This window comes from Triturus cristatus, chromosome 9, assembly GCF_964204655.1.
Source record: "Triturus cristatus chromosome 9, aTriCri1.1, whole genome shotgun sequence".
Taxonomy (NCBI): domain Eukaryota; kingdom Metazoa; phylum Chordata; class Amphibia; order Caudata; family Salamandridae; genus Triturus; species Triturus cristatus.
This window is the reverse complement of record NC_140592.1, coordinates 199,532,906-199,556,918: the sequence shown is the minus strand read 5'-3', so window position 1 is coordinate 199,556,918 and position 24,013 is coordinate 199,532,906.

Here is a 24,013-nt window from a genome sequence, read left to right as displayed (position 1 = left end):
TTAGGGCCCCATTAGGATGATGAGCGTATTGCCCCCGCTGGGCCAGCTGGAATTCACTGCCGACACCGCAGGGGCAAACCTCCGCCATCCCTGTAGAAATTATTCAGACCCCCCACTTGTCGACCAGGCGGAAAAGGGTTCAATACGCCGGTGGTGTCTCTCTGAACACACCGCCAGCCATATAATCTGCATTTTGGAATGCCTTTGCGTGGCGGCATTGCCGTCTGCCACGGAAAGGCATACAGACATTGCAGAGTATGCTTGGGTGCCCCCATGGAGGGTACCTACCTATGCTATGGTACCCCCCCGCCTTTCCAAGCAAAACGTGACAGGCTCCGTGCGGGGCCCGTCATGTTGTGCTTGGAAAAGCAGCACAACATGTATTTTTAGCATTGCTTTCGGCACCGCCAACCAGAATGTAAAAAAAACAGGATGCGCCAGCCACTGTGCCGGGCGCATCATCCTAATTAATTGTCCCCACGGGACCCCCAGCCTTTTTAGCGTGAGGATGGCGGGCGGACAAAGTCCGCCCGCCATACGATGTCATAAGTAGTAAGTATGAGTTGTTGTGAACATTTGAAGTGTGAACTATAAGACTAGAATCCCTTTAATTGGCATAGGAGCGGGAGTATTGAGTAACCAATGGCCTCATCTATCTGATTTAAACTCCGCTTTGAAAGTTTTATGGAGAAGAGCACCACTGTTCAACTAAAAAGTGAAAGACGGGTGGAAGGAAGAAGGACGGGTGCGATTTAAAATGTTATGTACTACTGTGCTTTATAGTGCTACTCTACCATGCCACTATGTGTATAGATAATTAACTTGTCTTACTGTTTTTCTAAGACTATATTTTACAATTGTCTTGTTTTTTTCTTTTTGATACACAGCTACTCCTAAACTACATCGAAGGGAGTTGCCCGCCAAGGCACGGCGCCGGAAGCTGGAGGCAATCCAGCGAGAATACCAGCGGCTGGTGGTCTTAGCCGAGGAGGAGGAGGAGACTGCGGCTGCAATTGGGGAAGCCTCCTCCCGTGGCCCGGGCCCCAGCCACCACCCTCCAGTGGTACGGCGCCACCGTCTGGTGGCTGCCCGCCGCCACCGTGCCATCTCCGGTGCCCCCCCCACTGTGGCTGCAACTGCCGCACCCTTAGACGCCGCGTCGCCCGTTTAGAGGGCGAGATGCGCCAGATGCGTGTCCTCCTCGAGTCCCGCCCCACCAGTTAGTCCCTGTCATCCTGTTCTGCCCCTTTTTTAATTCTTGTTCTTAACTCGTTTGGGCGTTACAGACTTTTTTCTACTATGGACAGTGGTTGGGGTTAGGGAGGGGGGTGGGTCAGCTTTTGTGGGTTTAGTTTAATTTTGTTAGGGTAAATTAAATATATTTTTCTATGGTAATGCAATGTTGTTAATGTTTTGTAGGTGGGGTAACTCTTTAACATCACACTGTTTCCTTGCTGGTGCATGGCCGCCCATAGCCTGTGTTTGATTTCAATAATTGGCTGACTGTATAAGACACAAACAGATAGATGAGAGACACACCTCACTCATTGACTGGTCCTTCTAGTACATTCAGTCTGTCCTCTAGTCTATGCATTCTTTGTACTGGTGTGTGAAAACGAATTCATTGACATGTCCATTATTAATTCTGCCTCCCCCAAACTTGTCTCTTACCGGTGCTTGATGTTTATGTCCAACTGTGTCACAGCACTGGCTGGATGGTGAAGATGGTTTCCTTTTTCATACATGCCATGATTGGGGTGGTGGTGGTGGTGGTGGCAGTATAGTAGTAGTAGTAGACACTGGCAGGGCGGCAGCATTTCGAAAAAAAGAAAAGGAGACAGTCAATCGCCTTTGAGAGACTGTTAGAGGAGTAGTTGAATGAAGTACAGTACAGAACTTACCGAGCAACAATAATATGCTCAAATATTTGACAAAAAAACTGAATGGTGGTTAGGAGGATAGCCTACTAGACAGAGTTACAAACTATAGTTGTGTCGAGTCACTTGACTATGCCTACAGTCTAACAGTTAGTGCTGTATATGAGGAATGACAAGAAACAAATCCAATCAATGGCGGCAATTCATGCTGAGGTATATGTTTCTTTGTTAAAAAAAATAACCTCTGAAATATCCTACTCATGGGTGGCCAAGCAGAAGAAGATCATCGCTCTGCATTGAAATTGAAGTAGTGTTGCTTTCACCACATCCGCCCCAGCAAGTGTGTGATTAAGTATTGGTGTACATTTAATTTAGTTACACCTCGACAATAAGTCACACAGCCCGGGGGAAGAGGGTTAGGGTTTGTTGAATGGATGGGAAGGGGGTTTTTGGGAAAGGTTTGACATAGAAAAACAGTATGCATACATAGACAAACAAACGACAATCATTGAAGACTACCATATCCATATGTTAAGGGAGAAAAAGGCAATGCATGCATGATGATGAAAGACCCGTATTACATACACTTCTAGTTCTTGTTCTGTTGTTGTGTGTTATATTATTGGTCAATTCATACCTGCTTTTAGATTTTTATTGTTACAAATAAGCAGTAGAGGCTCATGGAGGGAGTGCTACGGGGTGGTGGGGCAGGGGAGGAGCAGGGTGGGGGTAGTAAACTATGGAATACGGCGGAACAGAGGTAAGTAAACAAATAAATAAATAAAACAAATTTCATTGTGCGCGCTGCATTGCCAAAAGCAAGTCCTGAGAATCGCAATTAGGTAATCGCGATTCTTAGGGGGTCGCAAATCGCTCTACCTCATTAATATTAATGAGGTAGATCGCACTTTGCAAACCCCAGGGAATCGCAAAAATCGCAGGGATGGTGGCCTGCTGAGGTCAGCAGACCACCATGTCCGTGATTGTTTTCTTTCTTTTTGCAAAGCAGCCCGTTTTCCCTAAACTTAAAGGAAAACAAGATGCTTTAAAAAAATGAAAAGTTTTTACTACCCTTCCCATTTGCGAATGGGTTACCACCTACTTGAAGTACGTGGTAATATGCGAATGTTTTGCGACTGCATTTACGGTCACAAAACATTCATGCATACTGTTAGGATTCGGTATTTGGAAGGGGCGCCCTTAACACGCCCCTTCCAAATACCAAATCTCAAAACCCAATTTGCGATTCGGTAACAGTTTACCGAATCGCAATCTGGCTTTGATGCATGTGAAAAACTGGCGATTCTGCGATTCGGCCTGTTTACGAATACAAAAATGCTTCATGCATGTGCTGCATATTTTCTACAGTTGCCCATAACGTTATTCATGTGCTCCCCAACGTTAGACAACATTTTATGGTATAATGCTTTACACGGTTTATTTAACCCCTAATTGCTTTCACAATTCTTTACTTAAAATATACCTTCCGTGTTGATGTGTTGACCTTGTATAGTTTCATGGATGCACAGTCCGTGTGAGACTGTGAATTCAACCCGGGCATCTACTTGTGCAAACATAATTTAAATAATGGCAGCATTGGAAATAAAAATTCAAATCAGAGCGACCGGCGCACTGCAGTTTAAAACACTAAAATGGGTATTTTCGAAAGTGCATGGTAAATCATGGGGCGACCGAATACTGCAGGCTCGAGCCGCTCACGCTCATAATGAAACCCAGGCAACTGTGGCAAATTTGTCATACTTATATCACTTCATTACTACTTACAAAGGAAAAATGCCACATTTTCTACAGCTCACTGAAGGAAGTTCAAATTCATCTGTAAAGATGCAAAGGTCAGGAAAGGCAGAATTGCAAGCCATCTTGTGGTGCCACTGCCAGAAGAAAATGTTTTGTCTTTCTGGTAATTTTGTTTTATAGTTAACAATAAATCAAATGCTAAGGTATGACATTTCAGAAACGCAGCTCACCAACAACTATTTGGATCTTATTTAAAGATGTTCTGAATCTTGGTTTCCTGCATTGCAAATGTGTTGTCAGGTTTTGTATTTGTTGACCTTTAAAGGCAAGAGAAACCATTATAAATGGGCGAATAATAGACGTGGCCTTGATACAAAGTTTTTGTACATCTGCAAATTGTTTCTGTCTTTGAAAGTCATTTTGATTCAGTTAATAACCTTCTTGTTACACAGAACATAAGCTACAGTTTAAAGTAGTATTTCTTTACGAAATACTTTATTTAGATTACAATAAACCTTGACTCGAGACCAGCAGTAATTCTACCGCAATAGCGAGTTTTAATTATGTGCCACAAAAAAATAAGGACTTCCAAAACAGAGTGAAGGTAAGTAAGTAGTCTAAACAGATACCATCGATCACCACGCATGTCCTTAAAAGTGACAGGTCCCCTCTGTAGGTCCCCCACCCTTCGCTGTGTCCTTAAAAGTGACATGGGTGGCTGCAAAAGTGACGTGTGTGTGCCCTTAAAAGTGCCAGCTGTGTGGCTGCAAAAGTGACAGGTCCCAAACCATCAGGGTGGATGTAGGCGTTCATCTGTCCTAAGGGGCTGACATAGGGCGGGGCTTCTTATTGAGACATCAGTGAACCAGAGACCTATGACGCGTGTATGTCCTTGTTGTGGTGTAGAGGGGCACGCCATTTTAGGATCTGTTTAGGATACATATAAGGCCTCCTTAAGAACCTTGAACAGGAAACAGCCATCTGAATATGAAAAGGTTCCCACAGCAAAATGAAGAGATACAACCCGCTCGTGAAAAGCCCCATGTGGGGTGGCTCCCAGCCCACTATCAATAGATATTACCGCAGCTTAGCACCCCTGGTAATGGACGAGAATGCTCAACAAGAAACACCTCAGGATATGGGCTGTGACGTTACTGGTTTTGGTACTGGCATTTGTCGGGGGTGCAAGAACTCAGTCTCAAGGAGTGTGTATGCAGGATGTCTCCGATTAAGGACGCCAGCAGTGAGAGTGAGGTCTTGTGTAGTGGCAGTGTGTTTGCTGGCCTCAGTTTCGTGGACATGGGGAAAGATGAAGAACCTGTAGCACCTCCTAACACACCCGTCTATTAAGACATGGATCTTCAGGAGGATACGGAGCCTGAGAAGGGCGTTGTGCCACAGCCGCGTACAAGCGCCGAAGATGATGGGGCTTTGCAGGACATTAGTGACTATCAAGATTTGAGTGCCGCCGCACAGGGCGGTGAAAATGCAGAGGTTAGCAAAAAAAAAAGAAAATGTTATGCACAGTCAGTTACAAAAATGATGTATTTTATGTCTTCAACTACTGGCATGTCAATCGTCCTTCCTTTTGACCCCTAGAGAGCAACACCAGCTGGATGCGCCCACTTCATAATGTGCTATGGTAAGGAGGCTGCAGCACCTCCTAACACACCCGTCTATGAAGACATGGACCTTCAGGAGGATACGGCTGCTGAGGAGGTTGTTCTGCAACAGCCGGGTACAAACGTTGAAGATGGTGAACATGCGGAGGTTAGTAGGAAAAGGTTATAAGCAGTCAGTTACATAATTGCCGTATGTTATTTCTCCAACGAATGGCCTGTCAATCTTTCTTCTTTTGAACCCTAGAGAGAAGCCCCAAAAGGACCTGCGGCAGAGTGGCGGCCTGCAAAAGCGAGCAATGTAATCTTCAATTGTCTGTGGTGTTCAAAACAGGCTAAAAGCTCCACATGCCAAAACCGTGAGGGTTGCGATAAGTGTGTATGCGGCTCTAAGAGCAATGTGTGTGAAAAGGACGATGAAGGAGTGTCCTACTATGAGAGGCGAGAAGTTAAGGGTTTTGCAGCAACGGTGATACTAAACTGTGTCAAGCGTGACTATTACAGCCTTTGTCACGGCCACCAGATGAAAAATCCACAGCAGGCGGCTCACAAATGTTTGTGCGAATCATACAGAACAAGAACAATATGCTATATTTGTGGTTTGCTAGATCCGTACAAGGTGTATAAACTGCTAAGGGTGGTGTACGGGATGCACCCTGAAAAGAAATATGTACACCCCGATATGTTGAGGATCTTGACAGCGGCACTCAATTATATCCGACACGCCTATGCCCCGAGCGTAAAACTACTTGCTATGCAGGAGATGTGCCCGACTTTTGATAGAAAGCTGAAAGAGAGACTCGTAGAAACACGTATGTGTAATATGTATAAAAAAAATAGAAAAATAGGGGCTTAGGCCCCCCGAAGACCATTTAACTCAGGTCCTATGTAGCGGTATAGGATAGCGTGTATTTAGAACAAAACTAGTGGAGTGTTACACCTCAAGGTGGCTATGTGTTAATCCATACTTATGACACTTACTGTGAAAATGTAAAGTATCTTTTGCTTAGGTCTTGACAGTATTGTTTATTTATTTTTTTAAATAAAATGACCTTACACAAAACAAGCGTCTTTCATTTCATTTGCTGTAACAGATGATATCATGTCGAGGGCCAGGTTAAGAAAACTTTATTATGATACAAGCAGGGTTGGCAGCTTTGGAAGCGTTGAAGCTCTATAAAGAAGGGCTGCAGATGAAAATGAACAGGTAAGCAGAGACCTGGTCAAGACATGGCTATTGGGAGAAGAGGCGTATTCACTCCATAAACCGTCCAGAAGACGTTTTAAGAGACGTCCCACAATCGTTAATGCGCAAATAGATTATCAGTGGCAAGCGGACATAATTAGCCTTCAAGATGTCTCAAAACATAACAACGGCGCTTGTTATATATTAACCACCATAGACGTGTTGTCCAAGTACGCCTACGCAGTAGCGCTACGCGATAAAAGTGGGGCTAGCGTCACAGCCGCTTTTAAAGCCATCTTCGAGAAGGGCTGAATTTCTCAAAAACTACAAACAGATGCTGGTAAAGAATTCTTAAAGCAGACATTTCAGAAACTATTAAACTACCACGGTGTTCAACATTTTGTAACACACACGGAGGTAAAAGGAGCGGTTGTAGAACGGTTTAACAGAACTTTAAAGTCTAAGATGTGGCGGTATTTTACAGTCAATAACACCAACATGGATGTTCTGCAAGCTTTTTTAGATGTATGTAATGCCAGTTATCACCGGACCCTCAAAACATCCCCCGGAGAGGTGACTCCTAGCAATTCCTTAGCTGTTTGGAGAACTGTGTATGGGCGTACTTTTGTTACAAAGGCAAAGAAGCCTATTTTGAAAAAAGGAGAACACGTGAGGATTTAAAAATTGAAAGGTATCTTCACGAAGGGCTACCAACAAACTTTTAGCGATGAAATATTTATAGTGGAAAGTGTGGAGCTTAAAGAATGCTTGAATATTTACAGGTTAAAGGACTATGATGGGGAAGCGTTGTCGGGGATCTTTTACAAGGAAGAGTTACAATTGGTTCCTGATGATCCGAACCGTGTGTATAGGATTGAAAAGATTCTGAAAAGGAAAGGTAGAGGGGTTAACAGCCAAGGCATATGTCAAATGGAGGGGCTGGCCGGCGAAATTTAACAGATGGGTGCTGGTCAGCTCCCTGAAGGGTGTGTGAGCTAAGGACCGTCTAAAAACAGCTGATAAGATGGAGACAACGCCCTATTATATTACCTTACCATACAACGCTTCTAAGGACATGTTCCCCGACAATCAGATTTCTAAATACACCGTGAAATTGGCTAAGCCGGTCGACCTGAAAGGGGATTAGGAGATGGCCCTAACAGAAATCCAATACCCTATAACATGGAATACATTTACACCGAGTGAAGCTAAGTTTTACATAAAGCGTGATCAGTACAATGTGAACATGCACACTGGCATACCGTACGGTTACTACCCAACCGTTGAAAGTGTTGTCGACGCCATCAACAAATCCATAGCCAACATCGAAACATATGCGAATATTCATCTGTCGCTAGATAACATCAGAAGGAAGGTGTTTCTTTAAGCTCTGAGTCGTGGCACGACGTTTAACAGCTCCGGTAAATTACGAAGGGTTTTAGGCACCGTGTTGCATGCGAAAAGTCTGGTGGAACAGGATCACACGTGTCCCGATATTAATGGAGGCTTCTACACTCTTTATGTGTATAGCGATATAGTAGAGGCCCAGAGGATCGGGGATAGTTACTTGCCACTGTTAAGATGGGTCTACGTACAGGATGAAAATAATAAGATGGTCAATATTCAATTTAATAAATCCGACTACGTCGCAGTTTCCAAAAACCATTTTGACACTATTTCAATTATGATCTACGATGATCAGTCTGAACCGGTGGCCTTTAAATATGGGAAAGTTATTGTTAAGCTTCATTTTAGACTGAGACGCAACAGTGGCTATTAAGCAGGCATCATGGTGGACCCTGCTATGTACAGGGACTATTACAGAAACCAAGCCAGATATGGAGGGCCTCCGTACTATCAAGTGTCGCCTGTTATGTACGGGCTGGTTTAGGGGGATTCTTCAGGAGCCTGTTTAGAAGAGCTATGCCGTTCTTGAGAAGAGGTTATGAAATTGCAAAACCACATGTTAAGGCAGCTGCTACGAGCATTGCCCAGGATGTGGCTGGGTCTGTTACTTCGGCTGTTGCAGAACGCATAAACAAACAGCCGCAAGAAGGATCGGTGTTGGTGTACACACCGCACGCGAGTGTTAAAAGGAAGCGCCATGCTTCGAGACACCGTGGCCTACCTGTCGCCTATAAAAAGAGGTGGAGCTCTTCAAAACGCACTCAGAAAAGAAGAGCTCCAAGACGGAAGAGAGCTGCGAAGAAGAAGAGAAACAGCTCTGAAATGTAAATATTTTTTAAAGCATCGTAAACTAAACCATGGCCTTCGTACACTGTGGATTTGGATAGTGCGCCAAATTCGAGTTAGACTTGTTCACTCTAAAACCCACGCAGACGAGCATCGAAAACAGCTTCTTCATGGAGGTATCACCTTTAGCCGCATTGACACCTCTGGCCCCTATAGAGTTGTTTGTGTCAGGGTCCACGGATATGTATTTGGATCTCAACAACACGTTGCTGCATCTTGTGTGTAAAATCATAAAAGCGGATGGGTTCGCCATAGCAGCAGACGCTAAAGTGGCGATGATCGCTTATCCCCTAGCTACCATGTTTAATCAGGTGGACATCACCCTGGACTCATCACACAGAACGATAATATGTATGCCTACAGAGCCTACGTTGAGAGCATTCTAAATTGCAGTAGCGACGCCCTAGACACACAGCTTTCAGTGGGTCTCTTCTACAGGGATACACATGCCCAGTTCGAAGTCAATAGGGGTTTTGTATAAAGAGCAGGGCTTGCAGCCGGCAGTTGCACCTTTGACCTCCTGGGACGCATACATTCAGACCTCTTCTTCCAAGATAAACTGCTCATCAACAGAATTGATCTTAAGATCAAACTCACTCGCAACAAGGACTCATTCTCCCTCATCAGCGGTGATGAGGAACCGTACAAACTGGACATACTGTCAGCGAGCCTGTTTGTAAAGAGAGTGAAAGTGTCCCCAAGCGTCAGGTTAGCACACGCCGACGTTTTACAAATATCAAACGCCAAGTACGCTGTGGAAAGAGTAGCTCTGAAGGTATTCAGTATCCCAGCAGGGACCTGCTTAACACAGCAGCAGAATTTATTTCTGGGGCAACTTCCCAAACTCATCATCATCAGCTTTGTGGACAATACAGCTTTTAGCGGCACATATGCCTCAAACCCCTTCAATTTTAAATACTACAGCATCAACTTCGCCGCGCTGGTCCATGAGGGCAATGTGATTCCTACAAAACCCTACACACCCACTTTTATAACCTCCAATTACATCAGGGAATATCAGGGGCTGGTTTCGATAACAGGGAAGCATCTAAGGGACTGCAGTGTAGCCGTGTCACGAGAAGGCTGCTCGCATTCAACCTGACACCCGACATGGAAGATGGGGAATCTAAAAGCTGAAATACGATTTAGTAATCCGCTAACTGCGAATGTGAACATGGTTGTATTCTCGGTATTCAACAGCATCATCCAGATCAACCACTCCAGACAGATTTTGTTTGACTATCTTTAAACCAATTTTGAAAAGGACACTGTGCAGATACAGGACTTATTAAGCCGGCATAAATACGCTTGGAAATACTTTTTAGGTGTTTTCCCTAGCGATGGGCTACCGGCTGAAATAGGGGCAGAAAGACCACGCACCCTTGTTTTTAACACCGATCCGCAATACAGGGGTGGAACACACTGGGTCGCCGTGTTTATAGATAGTGACACAGTTACAGTGTTTGACAGTACAGCAGAGTTCCCTGAACACAGTATATATACACTGCCCATATTCAAGTTTGTGAAAAAAGTTGTAGAGCGAGTGGTGTTTAATAAGGTGAGGGTACAGGATGCAGTAGCCATGATAAGCGGGGAACACTGTATTAATTTTATCAGTAAAATGTCAGAGGGTATTTCATTTAGAAATTTCTTAAATCTATATTCGAGGGACCTTGCTAACAACAGTCTAGTTGTGAAATATGTCAAAGAAAATGCAAGGGCCTCTGTCAAACCTGCTAGAACAGAATATGTAGCTTGTCAAAATTGTAAGGGTTTATAACTTGTATGTGTTTAATGATGAACGTCTAAAATAAAAGACATTGTTTTTTAAAAAGTCGGCAGTCAGACTTTGTATTTCATTGCTAATACATGCACCATCATTTAAAAAAATGGTTTAAAAAGATGCATGAGAAGGGTTGAAAAGTTGTTAAAGTGTTTACTACAATCATGTATGTAGGTCGTGCATTACATTGATAAACTTTGCTGAAGAAATATATGAAGAAAATCAGACACGCTTATACACTTAATAGGTACATTTTATTTTATTTTTAAAAAATTAAGGATGAATCCATGTATGGGGTATGGACAAAGGCTTTTTTCACCGTACAGATGGCGCAAGTGGGGTAGTCCAAGAGGGGGATATCCGTAGGCTGTCAGAGGCGGCCGGCGATGGAGGGAGGATTGTCGTTAAACTTTCAAGCATACAACGATGATTGTTATTACCAACGATCGTGGAAGGGATGTTGAGTTCAGCAGCGGCTCGCAGAAACTGATCCCAACCACACGGTGCATTTTGAGGCATTAGGATTTTGGGGTGCGTGAGACCTTTGCCTAGGTCGTACATGTGCGACCTTGCAACCGGCTGTCCCTTCTAGAGAATTTCGCCTCGTTCATTCCAAGATGCTAAGGCTTTAGAAGTTGACAGTTTACTCATCAACATTTGTGCGGCCCCTCTATGTCTTTGACTTATATTTTTAAGAGGTCGTCAACAAAGGGATCTGAGGGTGGCGCAAGGGGTTGAGGGGTATTCGTAGGGGCAGCTGGTTGTTCAGAGTCCGAGGTATATAGAGTCAGCTTGTTTTTCTCGGTATTCCACTGGTTGTAGTAACTGTATAAGATTTTAAGGGTGCTGGTGTAAAGGTTCACCTTGTCGTAGGAGTTTAGCTCAGTACAGTTCAAAATGTCTTTAATTTCAGATCCAGTCGCAGAGTCTCATTTCTGCATATATCCCAGGCGTTGTCCGCGGAAGAACCCAGCTGGCCCATTTGCTGTTTAGGAACCAAATACATCTTTGTGGCATGCTCCATCACTGTCCCGAGAGGAGGCTTGTAATTACGGATATAGCAATGCCCAGCAAAGAGCCTATAAACCCCCCAGACTGTTTCACCAGTTTCTTCTTGGTAATGAATGAGGCCCTTTTATTACTAAACTTCTTGATAAGACCCCTCTTCTTCTTCTGCACCTGTAACTGACTCCTTGATATAGGGACGTTGTCTTTTAGGGTGTTTAGGGCTATTTCTGAAATGGCAGCCACTAAGTCATCAGAAGCAGTGCACAGGTGGCCTTTCTGTGTTGGGGACTGGCTGTAACAAACATTTTCAGGAGAGCTAGATTGCGGCGCAGGCAGGCAGACATGGTCAACACCTTGTATTGGGCCTGGGTGTAAATGTCTCTAAAAGGCATCAAAGCTGCTTTTTATAGGGCCAGGGCTTGGTCTTTGGGGTGTAAACGACTGGTAGCTCGGGGGTAAAAATATCAGCCCTCAGTCTATAGTCTTCTAGAGTTTCATTTTTCAAGTCGACCAGCAGATAGCCGTGGGGTTTTGCTGTAGCGTCATTAAAGGCATCCATGAAGAAGTGTGTTTCCGGGGTACATCTGTTTATTTATGACGGCTATTTGTTGTTTGTCACAGGGGTTTTTAAATAAAACAAGGTACGAAGCGTTGTGAGCTCTAGATTGGCTGTTCTTGCCCTTGTAAAACAAGTTCTGTACAATGAAGCATAAGCTTAGATTGCAGTGATGTGAATATTGAGTAAAAGCTCTCTCTAACTCCAGATGATCCCCCCCTTCACGCATAAGGTCATCGACAATTATCATGTTTACAAGGGTCGGTGGCAGTAACTCATCATTGTTGAGATTATCGGGTATACCTTCTATAAATCTGATATGGGGGAAACTAAGGGACATGGCTGTATAAAGAGGTTGCCAGCATGAATAAAGCCACACAATGTTATTAGGGGTTTGGGATAAAACATCGGCAGCCTTTTCTAAGAGCTTTTTTATAAAGTAGCTCTTACCACAGTTTGAGGGCCCTCCTAACACGCAGGAGAATGGATGTTGTAATCTGGTGTCCATGGTGTGGGGGTTGTCTCTCTAACGGGGCTAATAACCATACAGGAGTGTTTTATAATCAGCTGTCAGGACCCTTTATCAAAAACAACGCGTAGGGTTTTATGTCAGGGTTGGGTTGTAATTTCCCACTTCTTTTTTGGATCTGACTATGTACGGCTGGTTCACAACTATGGTTTTAGCATTTTCACAATCGTCTGATGCAGCGTATTCGTGCACCAGATAATTTAGGCTGTCAAAATTGATTTTTAGGGTGTTGCTGACATTTAAGTGTATGCCTTTGACCTTCATACACACTTTGTTCTTGTTTGTGCGGAAGGTGGAGGTCTTAGGCCCGGATGAGGCGTATTCTATTATATGCTCATCCTTATCGAGCTCGCTGGTCAAATTACCCAGATAATCCCCAAGAGGAGGGTCTTCTTCCCCTGGTTTACTCAGAAAAATCACAGAGTCGGTATCATGATACAAGCATCGGTCCTGGAGTTTATCCATAACCCTGAAAAGCTCTAGACGGGCATGGGCGGTAGTGAAGCATGCTATGAAGATGTTTATGTTTTTACACGTTGTTGGGTAAGCTTTTGTGTATTTCCAACACACTGCCGCTGTCTCATCATCGATAAACTCACAGCTGGACACCTCGTAACAAGGGGCAAATAGGTACTTAAACAACTCGTCAGGATCTGTTATTAAGGTCGTATTTGATAGGTTTGTACGCTGTGCGAATTTTCCCCATAAGGAGTTGACGCAGAGTTTGGCTAACTGTCGACGGGCTGGGTTGACCTCAAATGGGGGCGTAAATGGATACCCTCGTGAGCGTAGTAGTCATCAATGTATTTCTGCTTTACATCCTGACTAGTACACCATTTGGGATACCCTGAGGCCTCCTGCTTGTCTCTGAGAAACAGATTAATGTAGGGGGCAAAGAGCCGTGTCATGGTCCTCTTAAAATGCCACACCTCGTGTATCCTCCCGATCCTGTAACCTTTCTCTAAGGCCGCTTCTACCTCGATGCTGCACCAGGCCCCTGTGAGCATCCTTTGTTCTTCGGTGTGAATACAACCACTGACCTCTTTAAACACGGTGCATGTTTGACAGAGGGGTAACCATCGACTCTGTATGGTAACACTGGAAAGTAAAGCTGCCTTGGAGGATAGATTTCACATTTGACTAGCCAAAGTATTCGGAAAGGGGCTTAAAGTCTCTATATAGGATGGTAGGGTGTCCTAAGGGGTATACCTTCATTTTGTTTACAAAGGGGTACAGGCTGGTGAAATCATAGTAGTGTATTTTCTCACCCTCACCCGTGGCCCTGTACAATTGTATAGCGCTTGTACGACCTCCGAATAAGGCATCGCGGGGTTCCAGGGATTCTGGTAAATCATGACACTGAAGGAAAGAGCAGAGCTCGGTGTCGGTTGTTAACATCTCTAACCACTCATGCTCCCATAGAACCCTCATGGCAAAGCCACATTTTTCAACATACTGGGCCTTCAACAGAATACGTCTGTGTAAGTGATCAAATTTGGCACCCAGAAGTTTGTTAAACTCGTGGGGCTTGTAACACTGAGGGCAGCCGTGGTAAAAACAGCTGTTGTATTCAAAGGACGTCGGCACGCCCTGAATTACAGCGTACCCATCCATGGTATTCGCCACCCTGTAAGGCGTGTTGAATATGTACGTCTTCCTTCTCAGAGATGTACATGAGCCACTGGATTGAGGGGGTTGAATAACGTTTCTGTTTGCCGTTATAGAAGTCTGGCGGCACGAGAGCGATACTTTTTGGTCTTAAAAACATGTGTTTGTAGATGGACATACACATAGATGCCAAAATGATGTTTTGAAAAGGGTCTATGTATTCGACCTCCTTTATCATTTGAGGGGTCTTGGGTTTCAAGACCCTGACTTTCTTAGTCTTCTCCACCACAACATCTCTGAAGAGGTTGCACGCTTGTCGCAGGATCATTACATCAGCCTGACAATAAGCTTTCAACTCTGTTTGAAAATGAAATTCCTTTTCACGGTTTTCAGAGTACCATTGTAGAATGCTCTCTTTCTCGGATGGCATCATATATTCAACCCCGTAACTGTCAGGAGTTGGCATGGGGCCCACATAATTCTGGTTCGCCCATGTGTTAAAAATGTGTGGAAAATAACCCTTACACCCTGGGAAACCAAAGGCTTTTGGTAGCTTGCTCAATTTCATGGGTAGAAAATTCAGGGTGTCTATAAACCTTATTTGTAAATGGCCTGCTGTTAACAACATCAGCTTGGAACCCTGAGTGATGAGTTCTACTTGTACCTTTTCACGAATCATATTTTGTAAAATAAGGAATGAGTTGTAGGTTTTTGAGTTGTGGGCCAACATGGTATACCCTTTGAATTTGGTTTGAAAGAAAGTGTTAAGGAAATCACCAATGCACGTTCTGCCTTCAAACTCCCAGCTGTCATTGGAAGTTAGATGGTCTGCGTAAATATAGTTAGGTTGGTGTACTCCCGTCTCTTGTGTGCACTCTATATCAAACAATATGTAGGCTTCGGTTTTGGTCTGGTGTCGGCCTTTAACTATGTAGCAACGGTGGTTGGTACCCACCTCAAAAGACGTCTGGCATCGTGGGCATTTCATGCCTTTGCATTTGTGATCAGATGCCACATACCAACCACACTCAAAACAATCCATTTTAGGGCTGCATTTAACAGCTGTCTTATGGATGCTCAAACTGTCTTGAGAGCGACAAAACATCTTACAGGTGCAACACCTCACCTTCAGGGCGGTATCTACGACGCAACCATCCCTCTGGCACATCTTACATTGCATTTCACACTGATGACGTTCCTTACTGCTGTGTATATGGTCGCAATGTGTGCACACGTACTTGACACCCAGAAAACCTTTAAGGTTCAAGATCCCGTAAAAGTGATTTTCGTCGTGAAGGACATATACGGTCTTGTTTCTAACCTCTGAATCCTCATCTTGAGGGATTTGACTTGCTGGGGAGCTTGCTGCTGTATCGTTTTGGGGATTCTGTTTTAGTAAGGGCTCTGGGTGTCTTTTAAGCTTCCGGTTAGTGCATATTCTAACTTTCTTCAGTTTACTTATTAAAAGCTGGTGCTGCTTAGCGCTATTAGCCCACTTTTGTTTTTTATGGGACCAGGCTTTTCTAGGTAACCGGCCCCAACCTATCTGAACAGTATGGGTTGTGCCTAGGGGCGCTGGACTCATGGCGACCTCTGCTACAGACCCACCCGCGACCCCTCTATGTGTTCCTTGTGGTGGAGTGTTGGCGCTCTAGCACCCACACCCTTCAAGTGGCCGCCCCTGGGGTTGTTCTCTCTTGAACTTGTGTATTGGTGGATGGCTGGTACTGTTGTATGTGGTTCAGACGTAGCTTGGGAAACGGTATGATGGTGTTTGCGGTGTTCTATGTACTTTTTATGCCTGAGTAAGCCTAAGAAGCGTAGGGACTTTGTCAGTACTGTTTGGACCTTACTGATGTATTTTGATGCGTGTGTTCTTTTATTAACACCAGAGGCACAGGGTTTCTTTAGGGTATGGAGCTGCCCTAGTCACGCCTGTATACACCATATGTCCGATCCCGCTTCCTGACACGTTTGGAGGATAATCCTTTTACACAGTTCCACCCTTTGCAGTTTCTTCTGCTGCGCCTCCATCATGGCCCTGTCACTGCTACCCCCAGCCCCAATTTTAAGGTTGTGGTGTTCGCTTGACATTGTAGCTTCCTGACAGCCATTTGTATATCCTTTACATGAGCGTCTAGTACCGGTTTTGGGCTTACAGAGTCATATTGTGGAGGGGTAGGGATGAATACCGTGTTTGGTTGTATAACAACCTTTAGCACCTCAGGGTCCTCTCTAACGCCTCCATCCCCAACACGATTCTGTAACTGAGGGCCTGGGGTATCATTGAAACAGGATCCCAGTGCGAACACGCTGGAGCATTTGGTGAAGGGACCTCACTAAATGACACCTCCATACTATGATTTGACCAGTCGTCCCAGCCCGTACTGTTATGGGGGTATATTGTTGGGGGTGATACAGGGTTTACACAGACCGAGGGGCTTGTTGGGTTGTATGCCCCCTCAGGGGGTGTACGTTGCATACGGCACGGTGAGTGTAAATGCCTGTCGAAATAATCGAGGGTGCTAACGTCTAAGATATTGTCAGGGAGGGGGTCTGGTACATGTGTAACAGGCGCCTGCAAAACCCCATTGTCTGTGTTAGAAGGCCCCCCGGACGCTGCTTCTGACGGTCTATCAAGTTTGTCTACAGAACATGTCACTGTCTCGAGACACCCTTTGATGTTGGTATGAGCTCCTCCTAAGGGCTGCCCCTTTTCAGACACATTGTCCCTAAACCCAGAAGGAACGACTTTAGAAGGTTTCGGGGTTTGGTCCATGGGGCATTCCTCTACCGGCTTCGCTAGTTTATTTGAAACTATAGAGGTCTTCAGAGATGGGAAGGGTCCTGCGGTGTAACAGGTTTGATTAAGGGCACTTCCAATGCTTCTACTTGTAACGCCTGGACCCCTTGCTTATTTTTTATATATTTTCTTGAAAGCCTGTTGACATTTGGAGCTTGGGGTTGTAAAAGAGCTTCTGAAAGCGGCGTCACAGCCAATGGTTCCTTAGAGAGTTTGAGTGTATCGGGTTCATTCCCATGCTTAACAACATTTTTTAATGAGAGATCTAATGGAGTAATTAGGAGTTCAGGGACCATTGGTTTCTTGCTGAGGTCTAAAGGGTCTGCTTGGGACTCCATGACCAACGACTTCTTCTTGAGGTTTAAAGGACCTGTTTGGGGTACTGAGTTCGGCTGTTTCTTCTTAAGGGTTGGTTTGCTTGTGATGAGCTTCCCTTTTGAGGGCTTGAGAGGGTTCAGATACATAGCGGATGCGTTGGTTCTCTGCTGTATGTGGGTGTAGAATGTGTAGATCCTATTCTGGCGTACACGCCTACTCACACCTTTTGCCGCAGGCCCAGTGTTCAGGACAGTCTTTGTTATATCCGCCAGCGTTTTTGTTGCCCTCTCAGTCTTATGCGTATCTTCACCGCTGTTCTTTTGAACGGCTCCTAGGATGTAACATAAAAAATATATTTTAGAAACAATAAGGATCCCGTATAAGATGTTTACACTACTCACCGTAGTACACCTGGTACTACATGATGGTGGCCCCCTTTGTTTGAGAGAATACAACCCAGAGAGTTCGTTTTTCACACCCTTTTGTAAAAACACACCTTTTAGATGGCTTTTCCCAACTTCTTTCTTTGTCACAGGTCCATCTTTAGATGCTGAGGATTTTCTTTTCAGAGGCCTTTCTTTTGGTCGCTGCGGCGTCTCTTGCACAACCACAGCGTCCTGGCGTGACACCGTGGGCCCTGTAAAGAGAAAAAAAAAATCATATTTGTAGTATAAACCAGGCCTTAGCAGTCTCCTCTGAGGAGCGTTCCTATAGTTCACTGATGTTTTTTTTTCCCAAGTCTTAGACCGTTTAAAGAACCAGGGCCTTTTTGATTACCTGTAAGAAAAGTGTTATCCTGTACACTCAACGACGCGTCTTGAGCCCCTGTGCGGCATTGTAGATCATCAAGAATCTTTTGTAGTTCGGGATCTATAGCTATATAATCACACATACATGAGAACTCCCAGTAGAAAAGCAGAGCTTCTAAGATACAGGTGTAAGAAACTACTCAGAACTCTACGCCTCTAAATACATATACCTGTCTGTAGGACGAGCATTTCATCGTCTGTGAGGATTAATTCTGGCATGTCCTGCATCTGGGTTAAATATAAAAAAGAGTCCGCTTTAAAAACACACCTCATAAGCAGGATATTACAGTTACATACATCTTAGAAAACATCACTACACATCACATAGAGACACGCATCCTTACACATGGTATACGTAAAACAGTATCTAGGGATATGTTACAACGTTTATGGGTAGAAAAACTGTAGGCACGACATGTCAGACCCGCAGCTAAACGTCCTTGTTAAAGTTTGGGAAAACATACACATCAAAATTGAAAACAAAACCTGGGCATTTATGGCTTTGTACACCTTCTTTACAGCCTGTAAATAAAACATATGGGCATTTGATGCACCCATAAAGCATCTGCTATGCAAAATCATAGACCCATCTCTAGAATATGTATTAATCACAGGAGTTACCCAGACATTTATTTATTTATTTTATTTTAACCTGGAAGCATGGACAACAATAATTGGGGGTATCTGAGGCCTTTATAATAAATAAGCCCTTAAGCTATAGGCGTGCATTCACGTTTTTAAAACAAAATATATATATATATTCAATTATTTTATTTATTTATTTTTAGCATGTAGTATCTCTGACATTGTGTCCTGCTTTATGATGCAACAAGTAACATCAGCAGGACTATTGGCATTGTCACTGGTTGTTAGCTGCATAAGATAAATAAGCAGCAACTAAAGCGTGTATATATCACTGAAAAAAGCGTCCATTTAAAGCCCTGGTGACACCACGGCAATCCTGCATCATTGGGGAATCCCTACCGGGAGCTTCACCCCTCCGTGGATACTGCGGTAGGCCCTTCCCCTTCAAAACGTCAGGGGAGTCCTGGGAACGTCATTGAGGGGGCAGGGCCTACCGCAGCATTCACTGAGGGGAAGCTCCCTACACAATTGTAGCCGCCATCGGAACCCTCGTAGTCTACTTTGAAATGCAACCATTCGCCCCAGAGCCACACCTTCCTCAAGCGTGCTCTGGGGGCTTCCTTTTTTAAAAAAAAACAACTGGTGTGTTGCGTCCGCTTCCACAGGCGTCGTTGGGGCCCCCATCACGGACTCACATACCCCCGGAGCATCTCAAGGAGCACAGCGGGCTCCGGGGGTTTCATTTAAAAAAGAAAAGCACCTTGGGCCTTGCGCCCGCGCCACACAGACACCATCGGAGCCCCCACCCCAGGCCTTATGAACCCCCAGAGCTCCGCATTGAGCAGAGTGGACTCCGGGGGACTTCTATTTTAAAAAAACAACTGGCGACTTGCACCCGCACCCCCCCCAGGTGCCACCGGAGCCCCCACCACAGCCTTACGAACCCCCGGAGCTCCGCAATGAGTAGAGCGGACTCCGGGGGACTTTGATTTAAAAAAAAAAACAAATGGCGACTTGCGCCCGCGCCCCCTGGCGCCACCGGCACCCCCACCCCAGGCCTCACAAACCCTCGGAGCCACGCATTGAGCACATCGGACTCCGGGGGCCTTCTATTTAAAAAAATAAAACAAATGGCGACTTGCACCAGCGTCCCCAGGTGCCACTGGAGCCCCCACCACAGCCTTACGAACCCCCGGAGCTCCGCATTGAGCAGAGAGGACTCCGGGGCACTTCTATTTTAAAAAATTAACTGGCGACTTGCGCCCGCACCCCCAGGTGCTACCGGAACCCAGACACAGGCCTCACAAACCCCAGAGCCACGCATTGAGCACAGCGGGCTGCGGGGGCCATCACAATTTTATTTTTTTAACTGGGGCCTTGCACCAGTGCCTCCCTGGCGCCATTGGAGCACCCACCACGGCCTCACATACCCCCGGAGCTCTGCATGGAGCACAGCGGGCTCCGGGGTGCTTCAATTTAAAAAAATCAACTGGCGCCTTGCACCCGCACCTCCCAGGCACCATCAGAGCCCCCACCATGGCCTCACAAGCCCCTAGCAGCGCCCTTGGTAAGTGGGCTCGGGATGCTTTTATTTATTTATTTATTTTTAAATCCTACTGTCGACATCCATACCCCAGACCTAGCCCTCACCAGGTCTATTATGGCCCCGGACCCTGTGTGGACTTGCTGCAGTTTGGGCCTCGCGCATAACGACCTTGGACATCTATCAACAGGCAGTTTACCATCAGAACCACACGACCCGCCCCATGGGTGAGTACTTAAACAGTTTTTATTTATTGCTAGATTGTTTGAAACAGTTTTTATTTATTGTTAAATTGGTTGGGGGTTAATTTTAACATTGATTAAGACAGCGTAAACATCAGCATACATAGCGTTAAGCATCCTTTTAAAAATACGCCAGTGTTCACATTAAATGCATTGCGCTTTGCGTCATTTAAAAAATTAAAAATTACATCCATGTTTCACAGCCCCCATTATTCACCTTAAACAACCTATCACAACGTCTTATTTTTTATTTAATACCATATAAACACCGTCCTACATAGCTCTAAAACCCCTTTTAATAAATGCAACTTTGTTCACTTAAATGCATTCCCCAACACATTAAATAACCCATAAGCATCCATCACTGACCCATCCCCTTATTTACCTACCTCCCTTAAACTGTGCATGCAGCGGTAATCTGGGACAAGTTGCTCTGATCCATTGGAAGTCTTTAAACTTCGGGTCTGGTGGGCCTGTGCAGCAAAACAATCCATGCACGTCGTTCCAAATGATTTGAAAGGCTGTTTATGAGAGTACCCTGAAATATGCTTTTTTATAACTGTCCGGACATGTTAATTGGAAGGACGACCCTCTTTATGTATGGGGCATGTTTAGAATCTTGTAGTACGGTTCATTATTGGTAATAGAACATTGTAGTGAGGGTCATTAGTGGCAACGTTTTCTGACCACTGACGTATTTTGTTAGTTGCCATTTTAACCTTTGACTTCTGTTAATTAAACCTGGTGACTGTTGTGGGATGAGCTCCGGCTGAAGTTTTAGGGGCCTGGTCTGCTAATTGGAGGGGTGCCATCTTTTATGGCGGAGATTGTTTAGAATGTTTTCCGGCCACTGCCTTGTTTTGTTATGTGTCATTTTGCCCCCCTTGACATCTGTTAATTAAACCTGCGTATCTGTTAATTAAACCTGAGGTCTGCTTTGGGAAGAACTTCGGCTGAAGTTTTAGGGACATGCTGTATGACCATGTGAGGGTCATTATAGAGTACGTTTCTGACCACTGCCTTGTTTTTGTTAGATATGCACTTCAGCATTTGACATTCTGTTAATTAAACCAACAGGCCTGTTCGCCTAATCACCTATGTTTGGGCCTCCTGCTCCTGGGAAGGATGGACTGATGTTTTATAAACAAACCTTGTACTATACAATTTAAGGCTTGTGGGAAGCTTGGGACTTGGTGATTAGTTTATCCTGTTCTTAACGGCTCTCTGTAGGGGTACCTGGCCTTTTGTTCTTGTGTTTTCACATTGTGACCTTTTGTTCTTGTGCTTTCGCGTTGTGACTTGTGAGGCTAATGGTTAGTTTTCTACCCCCTTCTGTGGCTTGATCGCATTTCAAATTGCAACATCTGATTCTAAAGAAAATACCCTTTTAAAAAAACCTCTGCACCGTAAACCCCTGTGTTAGACAGCAATGCTGCCCCTGTGTTGGGGGATGCCTGCTTAGACGACAACTGCCACAGCACCACAGCCCTCATTTTTTAAAAAGACCCCGACATTTCTCTCTTAAAGGAACATGCTTTTTTACACACACCCCTAAATAACCTGCTAACCTAGCCTAGGCTTCTACATGTGCTTCATGTTCACACTCTGACACAAAGCCTATGCCACACTGTTGTATTTCCAGGGATTTGGGACCTGACACTTTTGCAGCCGCACAACTGGCACTTTTAAGGACACACAGACATGTCACTTTTGCAGCCACACACGTCGCTTTTAAGGACACACACACTTGTCACTTTTGCAGCCACACATGTCACTTTTAAGGACACAGCGAAGGGCGGGGAACCTACAGAGGGGACCTGTCACTTTTAAGGAAACGTGTGGTGATCGATGGTATCTGTTTAGACTACTTAAGTATATACAGGTAAGTATAAACTTACTATTTTCAAGTCAAGAAATATGTACCTTGAGGAAAGCTTTAAGGGACTTGGATGCCGTGTTAAGAACAGGATTGTGTACTTTCCTGTATACTTATCTTCACGATTGTTTGGTATTCGATATTATAACTGATTTTTTTGTAGCACAATATGTAGATGCTCTATATTTTGAAATACAACCCTTCATAAGATGGCCTTATCAGTTCCATGGACACCTTGATATATTTTAATTAACCATCAAAATATGACCACTTTTCTCTGGTACTCACGGAACTCCACAGGCAGTATTAAATACAAGGTGTCCTATATTGCATGGAAAGCCCATCATCTACAGCATACTACTTGCAAGCCTCTCTGAATACACATGCACAAAACAAATCATGTGTGTACAGCCTAATGCTGGAAATATCGAAGCCAAAAATCCCTAGATCAGTTCCTTCCGAACATGATTTGTTCAGACTCATTAGCTTATCAAATTTTATCTTGAGTACCTCTGGTGTGCCCCAGTAATACCATATGATAATTTCTCTAAATAACGCCACCTCTGCACACTTGCTTCCAATGTTCTTCTACCATTATTGAGTCAATGTTATTCTGATTTCAGCTCCTGCCTGCCTCCCACCCATTACATGACAGAGGCTAGGTGGTAGTGGTCTGTTACTGCATCATGGTGTAGCTTTCTTTTTAAAGAGGCATGTTTTCAGCTCTTTCATAATTGGATTAGGCTTGAGGCTATCTTAATGGATATAGGGATATACTTCCATATCCTAGGTGCATAGGTGGAGAAGGCTTGTTGACTAGTTATTTTCTTTTCTTCACTTCTTCTTCTCCAGTAAGATGATGCCCTTTCTGCAAGTGTACCAAGAGTTTCCAGAGTTTCCAGAGATGGTGATGTGAAGGCCACTTTACTAAATTAATTCAATATATCACCACATTCCTCAGACTTCAAAAAATCGTTGTGAAAATGTTGTAGAATCTCAATAGTAAGCATCATGATCAAACAATAGCATTTGGAGAAGAAATTTGCAAGTAGGTTTTCAGGGCAAGGAACCTGAACAAAACCACATATCAGCTTGAGAATTGACATGCAAAAATACACTTTGTTGGGAAATTCTACCACATTAATGCTTTGGGACGGAAAATCCATTTTCAATAAAGAACTTTAATTCTTTGCACCCCTGGCCCGACACATAACAGTAGAGGAGTATAAGGTACTAGCTGTGGAAAGTGTTTTACTACTAGGGACCTGCCTATAGTAATAAGGTCACAAACAAATTATTCTTTTGCTCAACTCTTGGTTTCTGGCAATGCGCTGGAAGGCTTAAGTTAGGAGATAGATGTGTAAAGCATTTAAGAACACCAAAACCCTAAATAGGTAGGACACATTACACAATAAAAATCCAGCATCAAATTAAAAAAATATGTTTATATTTTTATTAACAATTAGACACCAAATCGACAAACATCCCATGTAGTGAACCAGAGATATGATTTTTTTTTTTTATTTTTTTTTATTTTTTTTAATTTTTTTAAATTTGTCATAACAGAAAATATTACAGAGGTATGACGTTCAAGACGCCCGTCCCTCCCCCCACCCCCCAGTCTGTAAAACAGCGAGACAAATGGCACAAAAAAAAAAGA